Source organism: Rhinopithecus roxellana, chromosome 8 (assembly GCF_007565055.1).
Source record: "Rhinopithecus roxellana isolate Shanxi Qingling chromosome 8, ASM756505v1, whole genome shotgun sequence".
Classification (NCBI taxonomy): domain Eukaryota; kingdom Metazoa; phylum Chordata; class Mammalia; order Primates; family Cercopithecidae; genus Rhinopithecus; species Rhinopithecus roxellana.
This window is the reverse complement of record NC_044556.1, coordinates 30080208-30095062: the sequence shown is the minus strand read 5'-3', so window position 1 is coordinate 30095062 and position 14855 is coordinate 30080208. Positions and strand designations below refer to the sequence as shown.

The window sequence follows — 14855 nt, the reverse complement described above, 5'->3', positions numbered from 1 at the left end:
TTGTGATGGGTGTTCAGGCCTTAGCAAGTGCAGGATGCACTGGTCCTAGCAAGTGGAGCCATGCTGGGCTTTGTGGGTAGGCTTTTTGGGTTTTGTGGGTACTGCTTAGACTCATGTTACAGGTGAGGCTGAGGAAGGGGTTTGACATTTTTAGTTATCTGGGGTGGAATAGCATTTGCTGTTTTTACTGTATTTCAGTCAAGGCTCTAGACCAGGACTTCAAACTGTAAAAGCCACAAAGTTTTTTTTTTTTTTTTTTTTTTTTTTTTTTTTTTTTTTTTTTTGACAGAGTCTTGCTCTGTCACTCAGGCTGGAGTGCAGTGGCACGCCCTCTGCTCACTGCAAGCTCCACCTCCCGGATTCAAGCCATTCTCCTGCCTCAGCCTCCTGAGTAGCTGGGACTACAGGTGCCTGCCACCACGCCTGGCTGATTTTTTTTTGTATTTTTTAGTAGAGACGGGATTTCACAGTGTTAGCCAGGATGATCTCGATATCCTGACCTCGTGATCCACCTCCTCGCCTCCCAAAGTACCGAGATTACAGGCGTGAGCCACTGCACCCGGCCAATTTTTGTATTTTTAGTGGAGACAGGGTTTCACCATGTTGGCCAGATGGTCTCAATCTCTTGACCTCATGATCCACCCGCCTCGGCCTCCCCAAGTGCTGGGAAGTTTTGAGAGTGCTATTGTGTGAGGTTCTTTCTTTAAATTGTGAGAAACAAGCCAAGGAAATGATAAATTGGCTTCACCACATTCACTTAATTTTGTTCTAGGCCAAATGAAGGCCCTGAAGGGACTAATCTTATGTGATTTTGTAGTTTATCTGCAAGATCTTAATAGGCCACCTGTGATATGACCAACCTCAACTGACTAACCAAGAGCAGACCAAGAAAGCATCCTCTGTATACATATATCAAAACATCACTCTGTATCACGTAAATATGTACAATTATTACATACGAACTAAAAAGGGGGAAAAAAGATGGCCAGAAGTGACTGGCCACCAAGACTCTAAGAGTAGGAGATCTGGTGTGCTGAGGAAAAAGGAATTGAATCAGAACTAAGTCAAAAAGGAATGCATCCTCTCTGCAGATAAACAGGTCTCAAATACAAGACCTGTGAGAACCTGAACTCTATATTGTCTAGGGGGACAGAAGCATTTGTTCTAATACCCCAATAGAAGTTCCTCTACAAGAAAACATGAGTTTTATTTGCTCTGGATTTGATAACTAAGTTCTGGCCATTAGATCTTGGAACTGTAGCTGTAAAATAGTTGTTGGATTTTGTTATTTAGCAGATACAAAGGAACGGGGATGGCCCTGAAGAAATATATGGCATATTCTTGGGTTGAGATAGACAAACAAGTCAGTAAACTTATTGCAAGTCAGTGAACTTATTGCAAACTAAAAAGTTAAGAAGGTGAGTAAAAAGGCCTGGGCTTGGATCAGGTTTTCTTAGAAAATCAGGGAGAAACTAGAATTGGTTTGAAAAATATGTTTTTTTTTAATGATCAGAAAAGAAGCAGTGGTAGACTGAAAAGACTGAGCTAGGAGAAATGTTCACATTTCATGAGCAGTATGAAAGGAAAAATGAGATCTTAAGACAGAATACACAGATATAAAAAGGAAAACAAATTCTCTCTAATGATTACCAATTAGAAAGTGTGATGGGCCTGAAGAAGTGAGACAAGATCTGAAATTTTTTTACCAGGTTCAGAAAATGTTGACAAGTGTCCCTTTAAAGATGTAGTGAGAGTCTGAAGTATGATTTGTAAGACCAAGGGCTGGATATGGTTTTGCATTTTGTATACTGAGTAAAGATTTCTCCTAGTGGAGGTTGAATACAACTGCTCTCTTCTCGCTGTGGGATCTCACCAGGGTTTACATCTGCCCTGGAGGGGTACTTTCTCTAGTTTGTATAAAATATTCATCATCTCACTAGGCTAGTGGTAGTGACCCTTGGATAGCAATATCAAGTGGTTACAGAAAAGTTGCATTTGCAGGGTAAAGTCCAGAGATGCCAGCATAACATACTGAAGAATTCACTGAGTTTCAAGGTGTTAACATTACTGTGACTGGGCAGGCAGGTGTCACTTGCACCCTGAAGGAACATTCTCAGAGGTTTTTGGAGTTCAGACTCTAAGGGGAGGCAGGAAAAGATGAGGGGCATTCTAGGAGGAGACAGTCTAGGGCTGGCTGGATGTGGCCTGATGAGAGTCACCTCCTGGCTGGGATTATGTAACTTGGGAAGTGAAGGTTGACAAAATTTGTTTAAATAATAAATACTTTTTTTTTTTTTTTGGTAGGGGAGATCATATTCAGAATCTTAGAATTCTCTGTCATCTGGGAGATTTTATGATAAAACATTGAGGAGTATGTTAGAAAATCAAATATCTGGTGCAGGAAGTTAAAGAGAAAGTAAGCCGTTTATTTCTTCCCAACAGTGATAGCTCTAAAGAGGAAGAGACGAGAAGATGGGAGGAGCCTCTGAAGTTTTCTCAAAAGAAAATGGGATCAGTGTATGAAAATTAAACATGAGGGATATACCCTACTTCTGGCAAAACAAACAAAAGTACTGAGGACCTGGTCATTAAAATGTACAGAAACTCTAATCTCTTCAAATGTCCATAAAAAGGTATAGATTGTCACAGGCCCCCAAGGATGTAGGCCTCAGAAATGGTTCTGGAATCAAAAGAAGTTCTCGAATCTTCTGTAGTTCACTTGGAAAAAATGAGAAGACTAAGAGATGACCTTCCTCAGGAAGCAGTTTTTACAGCCCAAAGCAATTACACAGCAAAAAGCCGTTGCAACAGATGCTGTTGCCCAAGACTAAGAATTTCTGCTTGTAAAAGATTGTGAAGATGATGACTGTACTACGCAGAGACCACATCAGTTTAGTCCTTTAGTGCTAGAAACGTGGGACTCAGAAGTAGAAGACAGGAAATTTAGAACATGCAGGCTGGGAAAGAAAGGTTCTACAAATAGGGCCTAGAGGGACTAGGGCTGCCACCACTACAAATTTCTGAACTTTGAAAGAAGTGAGTGATGCCCCAAATGCCAGGCTTTGAGAGAGAAGACACTTTGCAAAGTTAGATTTTTTCCTGCCAGTATGCATGGGGCCACAATTAACCTCCTGCTTGAAGATGTCTCCTAGTTGAGGGTTTTTTAAAAAATTGTGCTAAAATATACGTGGCATAAAACTTACTGTTTTAACCACGTTGAAGTATATTCACACTGTTGTGCAATCATCACCACCATCCATCTCCAGAACCTTTTCATCTTCCCCAACTGAAACTCTATACATTAAGCAACAACTCCCCCTCAAGCCCCTGGCAACCCCCTTTCTACTTTGTCTCTCTGAATTTGACTACTCTAGATACTGCATATAAATTGACTCATACAATTTTTGGCAGTTTGTGACCAGCTTATTTTATTTAGTTTAATGTCCTGAAGGTTTATCCCTGTTGCAGCATGTGTCAAAATTTCTTTGCTTTCTAAGGCTAAATAATATTCCGTTATACAGACACCACTTTTTGTTTGCTTTTTCATTCATTGATGGATACTTGTCTCCTAATCGAGTTTTAAGCTTTAGAAAATTGGCATAGTATTGCAGGCATCGTGGCAATGCCGAAACCAGGAGGACTTTGTTTTTATTTGTAGAGCCTTCTCTGTCTTTCAAATGTCCTGGAGTTTCTGCCGTTGTCTTTGGAAGCAATTACATGGCTCTGGGTTATGCCAAATTCTGGATTCTGGGAACACTGTCTTGCTTGTTGTGGTAGCTACTTCATGGCCTGAGGATTAACTTTCCTTTTAAATATGGTGGGTGTGGGGCAGATGATAGTCTTGCCTGCCCTTATAACTCTTCCGTCTCTTTAAAAGTGGAGGATGTCAAAGACTTGAGATAAAGTTGAATCAACATCTGAGACTCTGAAGGAGCTATACTTTCTTCATTACAGCTTGAAGCTATTTCAAAACAAACAACAACAACAAAAACCTCTACAACTCTACGCAGGTATCAAGAGCTCCTCCAGCTGAGAATATAGAATAAGAAATTTGAGAGGGTAAATTTGACCTTTAATATGGTTGGACTTTGTATTGGACATCTTTTGTACATCACTTCAAAATCCTCTTGCTTGGCCTCTTATTGCAACCACAGCTGCAGTAGCCAGTTCCATCCAAGCTTCCAAGAACTTCACAGGTACACCCAGAAAGCACCTCACCTGGGGCCACACTCTCTACCTGTCCTGTCTTACTCTTCCTCCTCTGGACTTCTCTCTGGTGCATGGGTTCGGGGGAGATGTTTAGTATTCCCCAATAGCAATGGTCAGTTTAGTAATTCATCTTTGTATTTTTCTTCCTTCCTTCCTTCCTTCCCCATTTTTAATCTACTCGTTAGGATCACTTCACAAACTAAATTCCTGCATTCAGGGTTTTGTCTGAACTTCTACTTTCTGGGAAACTCAGGCTAAGACAGACTATGTAAAGATGCTCCATGACTTAGATGGGGTTATGTCCTGGGAAATCCATCATAAGTTAAAAGCATTTTAAGTCAAGACTGGATGTTTTGTAGACATGATGGGATGCAAAACCAAAACACACTATATCCAAAAAAGGCCGGCATCACAATTACATTGTAGAGTATCGGTTGTTTACTCTCATGATCACTTGGCTGACTGGGAGGTTTTCCTTGCTGCCGCTGTCCAGCGTTTCGAGAAAGTATGGAACTGCATATTGTTAGCCTGGGGATAGATCAAAGTTCTAAGTACAGTTTCTACTGAACGCGTACCTCTTTCACATCCTCGTGAAGTGGAAAAGTTGTAAGTTGAACCATAGTAAGCCAAGGACCATCTGCGTAAAGGCAAGAAAATCTGAGTCCAGAATTTAATTCCTTTAGAATTTAACATTTTTGGACTTTAACTTGCAAGGAGATTTAGTTTCTAGTCTTTAATATCTTAATGGAAAACTAAGGTTTATTTTTTAAATTGGCGCTGTTATCTTAGTGTTTAGGAAAAAAAAAAACTGGACAAATTTAACATAGTTTAATAAAGCCAAGAATGATTTGCAAATTGGGCAGCCCCCAGAGCCAAAATAGGTCCACGGCGACTCTGGGGCTGCCACGTGGGAGGATAACATTTATGGTCAGAAAAAGGAAAGTGACAGAAAATGGAAGTGAGGTACAGAATCAGCCGGATCAGCTGGATTGGATATAGCTCAGTGTTTGCCTTATTTGAACACAGTTTGAACAGCTGGCCACCTGTGATTGGCTGAAACTCTGTGATTGGTGCAAGAGTAGGTTGTGGTCTATTTACACATCCTGTTAGGTTACAGTTCACTCTGTCCATATGTACAAAGAAATCTTTAGGCAAAAATTCCTTTTTCATTGTTCTTTTGTTCTGTAAGTGTTCATTAAATGCCCAGTACATTAAGAGCCTTTGAGGTAATCCAAGCTACTTGGCTACATGAGAATATTTGAGTACTTCATGGGTTTAGTGTCGTGAGATAATAGCACATAAACTGTTTGGGCTTAACCAAAATGGGAAACATGGAGAGAAAGGACAACCAAGTCATCCACTGGGCACATCTGAATTGTTCTGACATCCTAATTGTGTCCCCAGGCTGCAAGCTCTTCCCTCCATGCCTGCTTCCTCTTCCATTTCTCCCCCTTTCTTACCTACATCCCTGCTTCTACAGGGAACAGATATTTCAGTCTTTGGGAATTTATCCCTATTCCCTGGCCCCCAAAAAACTCACCCCCATTTTCCTGATAGTTTCCTCAGATCCCTGAACACTCCTGCCTCTGGCCCTCATGGTCCCATCTGGCAGCTCCTTCCTCCTCAGCTTTCCTTGAGCTTAGGGCTGGCCCTTAGCCTTAGTGCCTGAAAGGATAGAAGGTGGGGACATTTCTCCAAGTTGGTAGCCAGTTTTCTGGCTCAGTGATCGCCTCCTCTTCTGTAGGATCATGTTTCCCCATTTTCATTCTTGCCCCTCCCACCACCTGTTTATATATGAAGGGTCCAGAATACCTGTAGCCCTGAGTCCATCCTCCCTGGCTCCCCAAGAAGGGTAGGCTCGATTCCATGCCAGGCATGTTGAGAAGACTGCAGACATGTTCTGTGTGACAGAGCACATTTTATGATGCTTCAAAGCAAGGAGGTAAAGCCAAAATGATTTCATTTTTCTATTTTCAGCTTTTTTGAGGTGAGGGCTGCTGGCCTATGAACTTGATCACAATAACCTTATTTATTTGGAAAAATGTATTCTAAGTTCTAAGGACTAGACATGTTAGTGTACTACATTCTAAAATTTTTCTTAAATTGGGGCCTACCTATAGTGTATAGATATTAATGCAATCATTATATTGTGTTAATAATTGGGACATAAGCCTTAACCAGAGTCTTAGAATTTTATGAATTTTAATTTATAAATTTTATTTTAAGGTTGCCACTAGCAACCTTGTGATTAACTTTAAGGGGTTTTTGTCTGTAATGACTGTAATTAGGATAATTATGCATACTTTCTTTAGCATTATGTCAACATGGTAGTAAGGACATAAACAGCCAACAAGCAGTTATAGGTATTCCCTGCTCATTTTGCATTCATCACACATTCATTGAATGTTTTGTACTTATCTCAAATAGTAGAGGATACCAATAGTGTCAGTTTAAGAATTACATGGTTCTTGTCCTCCAGAAACCATAGAGTCCAGCAGGAAGGAAATGACATACTGGTATTTGGCAGGCAGAGATGGAAGTTTGGTTTGAAGAAAACCTTTTGTGCTGATGTTACAGCTGCTGCAGTCACTAGCCACATTCATTGTGCAAAGGCTGGAGGATTCCACAGTCAGCATGGAATGGACCAATTAGTCATGCGTGGGTTTCATCCTTGCCTCTATAAGAAGTAACACTTCAATAGTAATGGTGGTGCTTTGAATTTAAATAATCACACATATTTCTTGGTATGTTTTTCAGATCTCCAGGTACTGTGATTTTGTGTCACATGTGCACTGTTTGTTAAAACAGGATTATGGTGTGAATGATGGAGCTGTTTTTTGGGGTGGCGGTGAAGGGTGTTATATTTAGACTCTGTCACTCTTGCTAGGCATCCTCTGCCTGACTGTGTGTAAGGTGTGGCAATCTGAGTAGTCACACTGGCCCTCCCATTTCCCGTAGTCTTTGGAAATCTGACCGGCAGCATTGAGAAGTAAGTAAAAGGGGTGCCCTCTGAGATGTCCCTTCCTTTTAAGGAATGATGTGTGTCAAGTCACAAGATAGACTGGGGAAGGAGCAGCGTGACACAGGTGTATCTTTTCTGTGGTTTGGGATGAGGCATAGGTGCATAAATTCCAACCAGGAAAGGAAGTGCTGGGAATTCTACTCTCAGGACATCCTTATGGTCCTGACAACTTCTTTGGCAATGTCAGCAGCCCTTGGCATTTTGTCATGCATTCTTCTCCAACTTGAAATTCAGGCTTAGTGCATGCAATATGCCACAGTCAGGCTTGTGGCTACTCCAGGAGGGGAGCTGTGACTCATTCTTGAGTCACTTGGCCAGCTTTGGTTTCTTTACAGTCAATTAAGCAAGTGAATGAAAACAATTAAAAACAGAAGCTGCAGAGTAAGGCTAATCAAAGGGCAACAGTAACTTTTGTCTACTGTCACTATTGTTTCTCTAGATTGTCATATCTTTAAAAACTCGGTAAGATAAATCTGTTAGTGTTTGATTTTAGATCTCTTGTTTATAATCTAAAAATCAGACTCAGAATCTGATTTACCTTTTTGGTTCTAATCTAATTATATTGTAATTCTAACACTATGCACAGCTAATTTATGTATTAAATGTAGAATTTTTCATTGGCTAAATGCACTTTCCTTAAATTTGTAAGAGGTTTTCCACTATTCAAAAGGATTACAAGTTGCGTTAAGGCGTTGTTGGTTATTCAAATTATTTTCAGATTTATTTTCCAAGTATTAAAAAAATTGTGGGTATATTTTCAGGATGTTTTATCTATCAATTCATATTTTTGAGCCCCTCCTCACCCTTCTCAATTCACATTTTAAAAATTATTGGTTCATCAAATTTAGGAACTGTACTAAATGTCCTACGTTTACTTTTCTCCCCAAATCATAAAATTACAGTAAAGTTTCCAAAAGGGGCATAAGTGTGTCCTCATCTCTCACACACTAAAAAGCAAAATTCTTCAACTGATCGGGTATTTTCAACTCTTTGATGTCTGTGTGCCTCTGTCGTGGGTGTAGTTCAGAGCCTTATTTCCCTTCCATTAGGCCACGGCCTGATATACCATGGTTTCTTTCATCTCCTTGTCATTGTAATAGGAACACCTTTCCCTTTGCTGGTTAACTCCTATTTCTCTCCAAAATGCAACACAGGTAATGGCCTTGGTTGGCCCCTCTGTTTTTGGTGCCTCTCCTGTGTGCCTCCCTAGCACTCCCCCTTTGTCATGGTGCACACCACTGCACCCTATTGTCCCTTTGCCTCTCCCTACCTGGCTGTGAACTTATTCGGGGCACAGATGGCTTCTTACTCACTTCTGTAACTGCAGTGAATAAGTGAGTGAATGAAATGTTCATCCTCATTATTCTGATGGGGAAACTTATTTCTGATTTTAGGGACTGAGAACCAAATTTGTGTATTTGTCAGACCCTGGCTTTTCATTTCCTCTAACCACTGAACATTTCAGTGCTTGTAACACTGTAGGAGAGAGTAGACTCTATGGTCTCTGTGCAATAGGTGCTGCTGCCCCTTTCTTCCTGGGGAATTATATATTTACTTCTTTGATACACCTTATCACTGTGAATTTTATTTGCTGACTGGCAGTGTAAACTCTGGCTTTCTAGAGGTTTATCTTAGGAAGAGCTCAGTGTTATCAACTTGAATGAAATCAAATAACATTTGGCTTAATTGCTTTAAAATGAAGGAATAATTAGAAGCAACTGCTTTGCTTTGGAGAACGATAGGAAACTGGAATCCTACAGCTATAATTGCCCCCAAATGGAGAAGACCTTAGGAATTTATGTTGAAAGTAGAACACTGCCAATTGTTCTCATTGGCAAATTGGCTGATATGAATGTTTGCCAACCAGAAACTTGCCCCATCGGTTCACTTAATCTGTAGGAGGTGAATATATTTTATGAAGAAAAGTGATAGAGGGAAATTAGAGGCTATTGTTACTAGTGTGTGGTGGTTCATGCACTACTAACTCTTCTCTTCAAAGCTGCAGATAGCCTTGTCGTGCAGGAATTTGTTTCTCGTAGCATGTCTTCTCTCATTTGCCTCGGTGTGCCACTATATTTTGTTTAGCATGTGCTTTTCTCTTAATAACAACCCAGTGATTCACAAAATTCCCCAGAGTGTGTGTTCAGTCTGAAATTTTCTGAATGTGATAGTTAAAAATGCTAAATGCAGCATATAATTAAAATTTCAGTGGTTAAGTTTTCATCATAACTTATTTTTGGAACTTAGAGTTTCCTTTTCGAGACTTTTGATGTGTAAAAGGGTATAGTTTTTAACAGAACTATCTGTGTTTGTTAGACTATACTTTTTTTGTTAGAACTATCCTTTTCATAGGAGCCATTCCTCCTGGAATGGCTAAAATATTTAGGAATTCTTAAGTAATTGTTACTAATACTCAGTTAAATGGCTTAAAAACCAATTCCACATATGAAAGATACACACACACACACAGCCTGTTTAGTTCTGTTTATGTTTTCACAGGAAGAAAATGTGTGGCAAAATATGTCCTCTGCTGTGTTCTAAGGGTTTTGGTTCAGATCACAAGTCTCAGGATTCTTAGTAGCAGAAGAGTTTACGAGTTTAAGTAGAGGTGCATGTTTCTTGTAATATTCATAGATGACATCCAGGAAAGTCTTGGGTTTTGCAATATTTTTGTCTAGCCATTTCACAGAATAACTTTAGAGAATTTATTTCCTTATTCTAAAGGATATAAATATTTAAAGAATAAACCATAGAGTTCTTATAATTCCAAGATAATTTCCATATAAGGCTCTTTTGAAATTTCCTTGAATAAATCCTAATTTCTTGGATTAGAATTAAGAAACAGCTTTTTGAGTATGGTCACTGATAATGTCAAAAACTGTTTTGCATTCAACAAGGCAGGCCGGAGACCAGTGGTAGTGCTTTCATATTTTGATCTGATCACTGTTGTGAGCCAAGCTTCTGCTAAGGGCCAAAGAAGAAACTGTAACTTCTGCACTCCTCTTATGATTGTGGAAACATTGCTTTACCTACAGATAGCATGCTTTTTAAAATCACAGTTTTCAAGTAATGAGATTTAATTTTTTTTTTTTTTTTTGAGACAGGGTCTCATTTTGCTGCCCTCGCTGGCGTGGAGTGGTGCAATCATGGCTTACTGAAGCCTTGAATTCCTGGGCTCAAGCCATCCTCCCACCTCAGCCTCCTGAGGAGCTGGATCTACTGGGTGTGTGTCACCATACTCAGCTAATTTTTAAACTTTTTGTAGAGATGGGGTCTCAGTGTATTCCCCAGGCTGAAGTGAGCTAATTAATGTAGATGGACTCTGAAGACATTTATATTCAGAATTTGAAATGGTCAGATTTTAAAGAGCAATGAGTCTAAGATAACCTTTGCTTATAAAGCGTAGAGGAGGACAAAATAGTTTCTGGAAAAAGGTTATCTTTTGTAGTGATAAACTAAACAAAACACCCCACCACACCACCACCAACCAAATTAAACCTAAACCTCTGGCAAATATGAATGTTGTAAGCAAAACAAGACAATAAACAAAATAACCCACAAAACTGAATACTTTAGAAAGAAATTGTTTACACTGTACTGTCATTTAGGCCTCAGAATAGTAGGAGATTTTTAATATATTCACACACATTTCATTATTTGGCATAAATATGCCTATGTGTAAGAAATTTATTGGGGAGATACATTCGTTAATATTGGGATATGTATTAGTTTCCTATTGCTGCTGTAACAAATTGTGACAAATTTAGTGCCTGATAGTAACCCAAATTCAGTATTTTACCAGCTCTGGAGGGCAGAGGTTCAAAATCACTTTCACTGGGCTAAAGTCAAGATGTTGGCAGGACTAGTTTTTTTTAGAGACTCCAAGGAGGAAATTAATTTTCTTGCTTTCTTCAACTTCCAGAGGCTACCTGGATTCTTTGCCCTGTGGCCCCTTCCTTATCCTTCAAACCACATCACTTTAATGTCTATTTCCATCATAATATTGCTTTCTCCTGTTCTGTGGTCAAATCTTACACTGCCTCCTTTTTATAAAGACAGTTGTGATTATATTTAGGACACACCCAGATAATCCAGTATAATTTCCCTATCGCAAGATCTTTCATTATGTCTGCAAAATCCCTTTTGCCACAGTAAGGTATTATTCATGGGTTCCAGGGTTTGGGATGAGGACATCTTTGGAGGCCATTATTCAACATACTAGAGTACTTTTACCAGGTCCTTGCAGCATAGTCCCTGTGGGGCTGTGTTCTGTAAATCATACTGCATAGTTATTGCTTTGTTCCCAGCAAATCACCTGAAGTCTGATGTTTCTGCATAGTCTCTTTCAGGTGTTGTCCCTGCAAACTAATGTTGCTCACTCCTGGGCAGAGGACTTCTGCCAGTTTCTCCATGACTGCTGCGTAAATCACTGAATCATAGTCTCTTCAGGTACCCCATTCTAAGGTGTCATTCACCTTAAACTCCTGAGAAGTATGTCTTCATGCCCACTCTTGAACTTGTGTGGCATCTCTCGTGCTGTGATTTGGGTGCCTTTTGTTAGCTGTTGTGATGAATTAACATTATTACCAGCACATAAAGTAATGTCAGATAAAGTCAATGAACCAATTGACATATGCCACTGAAGGCGAGGAAAACACAAGTGTGGGCACTAGGAATGCCCAGTGCAGTGCGCCAAGCTGGCTCTTGTTGCCTGTATGGGTATGAGAGCCATCGTTGTGCTATGCTGGTTGGCCATAAGAAAAACATTTATTAGCTGTACTGTTAAGAAAGTAATAAATTTCTATATTTTTCATGTAGAACTGTTCTCAGATTAGTTGCATAAGGACAGTGCTTAATGTTCAAAGCACAAATTTGAAATAAAATGGTGAGGTATTGAATTACTGAGAGTTAGTCCCTTCAGCAAACCTTCAAATCAGTGGTATGGAATTAAGGCTGCTTCCATGGTGTAATGCCAGTTGTTTTTACTCTCAGCATGAGCTGACTGTTAATAATGGCTGTGTGATTTTGAGCAGACCACTTAAGTTCTCTAGTCTTCAATTTCTTTATTTGTTAAGTAAGGAATCATTTGACTAAAATTCTTTATGACAATATTTCAATAATGTGTTTTAATATCCATGGATAATCTAAAATATGTAAAGTATAATCTGTACCATTTGAATAGTCTAAAGCTATTTATATTGGAAAATTTTAAACATGCACAAAGAGAATATGAACTCTCATGTACCCGTCACCTGGATTCAACGGTTATCTAGTTTATCACATTTGCTTCAACTATACACCTTTATTCTTTAAAAATGTATATATTTTTATTTTTAATTGGCACATAATAATTGTACATATTTGTAGGTACAATGTGATATTTTGATGCATATATTCAATGTATAATTATTATTCTGCCTAAGTATTAAGTCAAATCCCAGGCATCATGCTGTTTTTGTCCTTACATGCTTTGATATGCATCTTCAGATTTTTAAACATTTTCTTAAATAGTCAGAATACCATTATCACATCTAACAAAGGGAGCAATTTCTTGTTGTAATCTAACATACAGTCTATATTCAGATTTCTTAGATTGTCTCAAAATGTTTCCTCTACACTTGGCTCCAAAGAAGAATCCAAACAAAGTCCATTTGGATCCTGATTGCATTTAAATTTTACCTGTGAGTCACTTTTAATCTAGTAGTCCTTTTCTCTAGGTAGTAATGTGATCAGGAAACCTGGTCACTTCTCGTAGATTATCTCACATTCTGTATTTGTTGTCTTGCTTTCTCATGGTGTCATTAACTTGTTCCTCTCTATAGTATAATACCTTAAAATTGAATATTAGCTCTGAAGGCATGAACAGATTAATATTCAACTATTTTTGCTAAGATATATCATAGGCGATTCATTTTGTTCCACATCAGAGGTAAATAATGGCTGGTTGCCCCGCACGTAGATTCACTAAGATTGATCAGTAGGTTTAGGTGGTGACAGTATCATCTCTTCAGTATAAAGGTTTTCATTGACTTTTCATCAATCGTGTCATTTATTATTAATCTTTGCCTAAATCAGTTTTTTAGGACTTGCAATATGGTGGTTCAAAAAAAATGTCCTTAGTTATTTAACATTTTTTGACTGGAAATCTTTTGTAAAGAAGAATCTTTTCTTATAAGTAGGTAACCCTGAAAGTGTAATACATATTGGAAGGGCAGATGTAGTTAGGTAATTACTTTCCTTTGTTTACCAATTTTCAGAGTACATCATTTCTAGTAATGACTAATTGATTTTTTTGGAGGGCAGGGGCAGACTTTCTATTGTTTTAAGTCTCATTCTGAGCTAGTGGGTCTTTATATATTCAATGTGTTTTTTTAATCAAGGCTCATAATTCTTTAAAAAATTTTTTTAGTTTTAATTTTTGTGGGTACATAGGTATGCATATTTATGGATTACATGAGATATTTTGATATAGGCATGCAATGTATAATGATCACATCAAGGTACATGGGGTATCCATTATGTCAAGCATTTAAACTTTGTGTTACAAACAATCCAGTTATACTCTTTTGGTTATTAAAAAATGTACAATTTTTTTTACTATGGTCACCCTGTTGTGCTTGCAAATAGTAAATCTTATTATTTTTTATTTTTTTATTTTTTGTACCCATTAACCATCCCTATTTCACCTCCAACCACCCACTACCCTTCCCAGATTCTGGTAACCATCCTTCTATTCTCCATCTCCATGAGTTCAATTATTTTAATTTTTTAGCTCCCACAAATAAGTGAGAACATGCAAAGTTTGTCTCTCTGTGCTTGGCTCATTTCACTTAACGTAATGACCTCCAGTTCTGTCCTTGTTGTTGCAAATGACAGGATCTCATTTTCCTTTGTGGCTGAGTATACTCCATTGTGTATAAGTACCACATTTTCTTTATCTGTTCATCTGTTGGTGGGCACGTAGGTTTCTTCGAAATCTACTTTAAGCTGATAACAACACTGTTTGCATGAGCAAACAAATAAGCAAAAAGAAAACTAATAAAACTCTACACTTTAACTTCATCCCTCCACTTTTTAACTTTTTATTATTTCTGTTTATATCTTATTGTACTGTCTGTCTGGAAAAGTTGTAGTTATTATTTTTGATTAGTTCATCACTTAGTCTTTCTACTTAGGAGCAGTTTACATACTATAGTTACAGTGTTATATAATATTCTGTATTTTTCTGCATACTTACTGTTACCAGTGAGTTTTGTACCTTCAGATGATTTCTTATTTCTTATTTATGTCCTTTTCTTTCTGACTGAAGCATTTAACATTTCCTGTAGGACAGGTCTGGTGTTGATGAAATTCTTTAGGTTTTGTTTGTTTGAGAAAGTCTTTATTTCTCCTTCATGTTTGAAGGATATTTCCACCGAATATACTGTTCTAGGGCATAAGTTTTTTTTTTTTTTTTTTTTTTTTAAGATGGAATCTCACTCTGTTGCCTAGGCTGGAGTGTAGTGGCACGATCTTGGCTCACTGCAAGCTCCGCCTCCTGTGTTCATGCCATTCTCCTGCCTCAGCCTCCCGAGTAGTTGGTACTACGGACGTCTGCCACCATGCCTGGCTAAAGGGCATAAGT

General features: G+C 38.5%; 1 protein-coding gene across 5 annotated transcripts in view; it reads left to right on the top strand.

Annotated features, from left to right (window-relative positions):
- The window catches only part of VAV3 (vav guanine nucleotide exchange factor 3), a 448149-nt gene that overhangs the window by 20928 nt on the left and 412366 nt on the right, over nt 1-14855 (top strand). Inside the window, exon 1 of one of the 5 annotated variants that reach the window (XM_030935750.1) lies at nt 4078-4196. The exons of the other annotated variants lie outside the window; for them this stretch is intronic. The gene's annotated coding sequence lies outside the window, so the exon portion shown is untranslated. Of the gene's footprint in view, nt 1-4077; nt 4197-14855 lie in introns of those variants that run through there. 5 annotated transcript variants of the gene reach the window in all.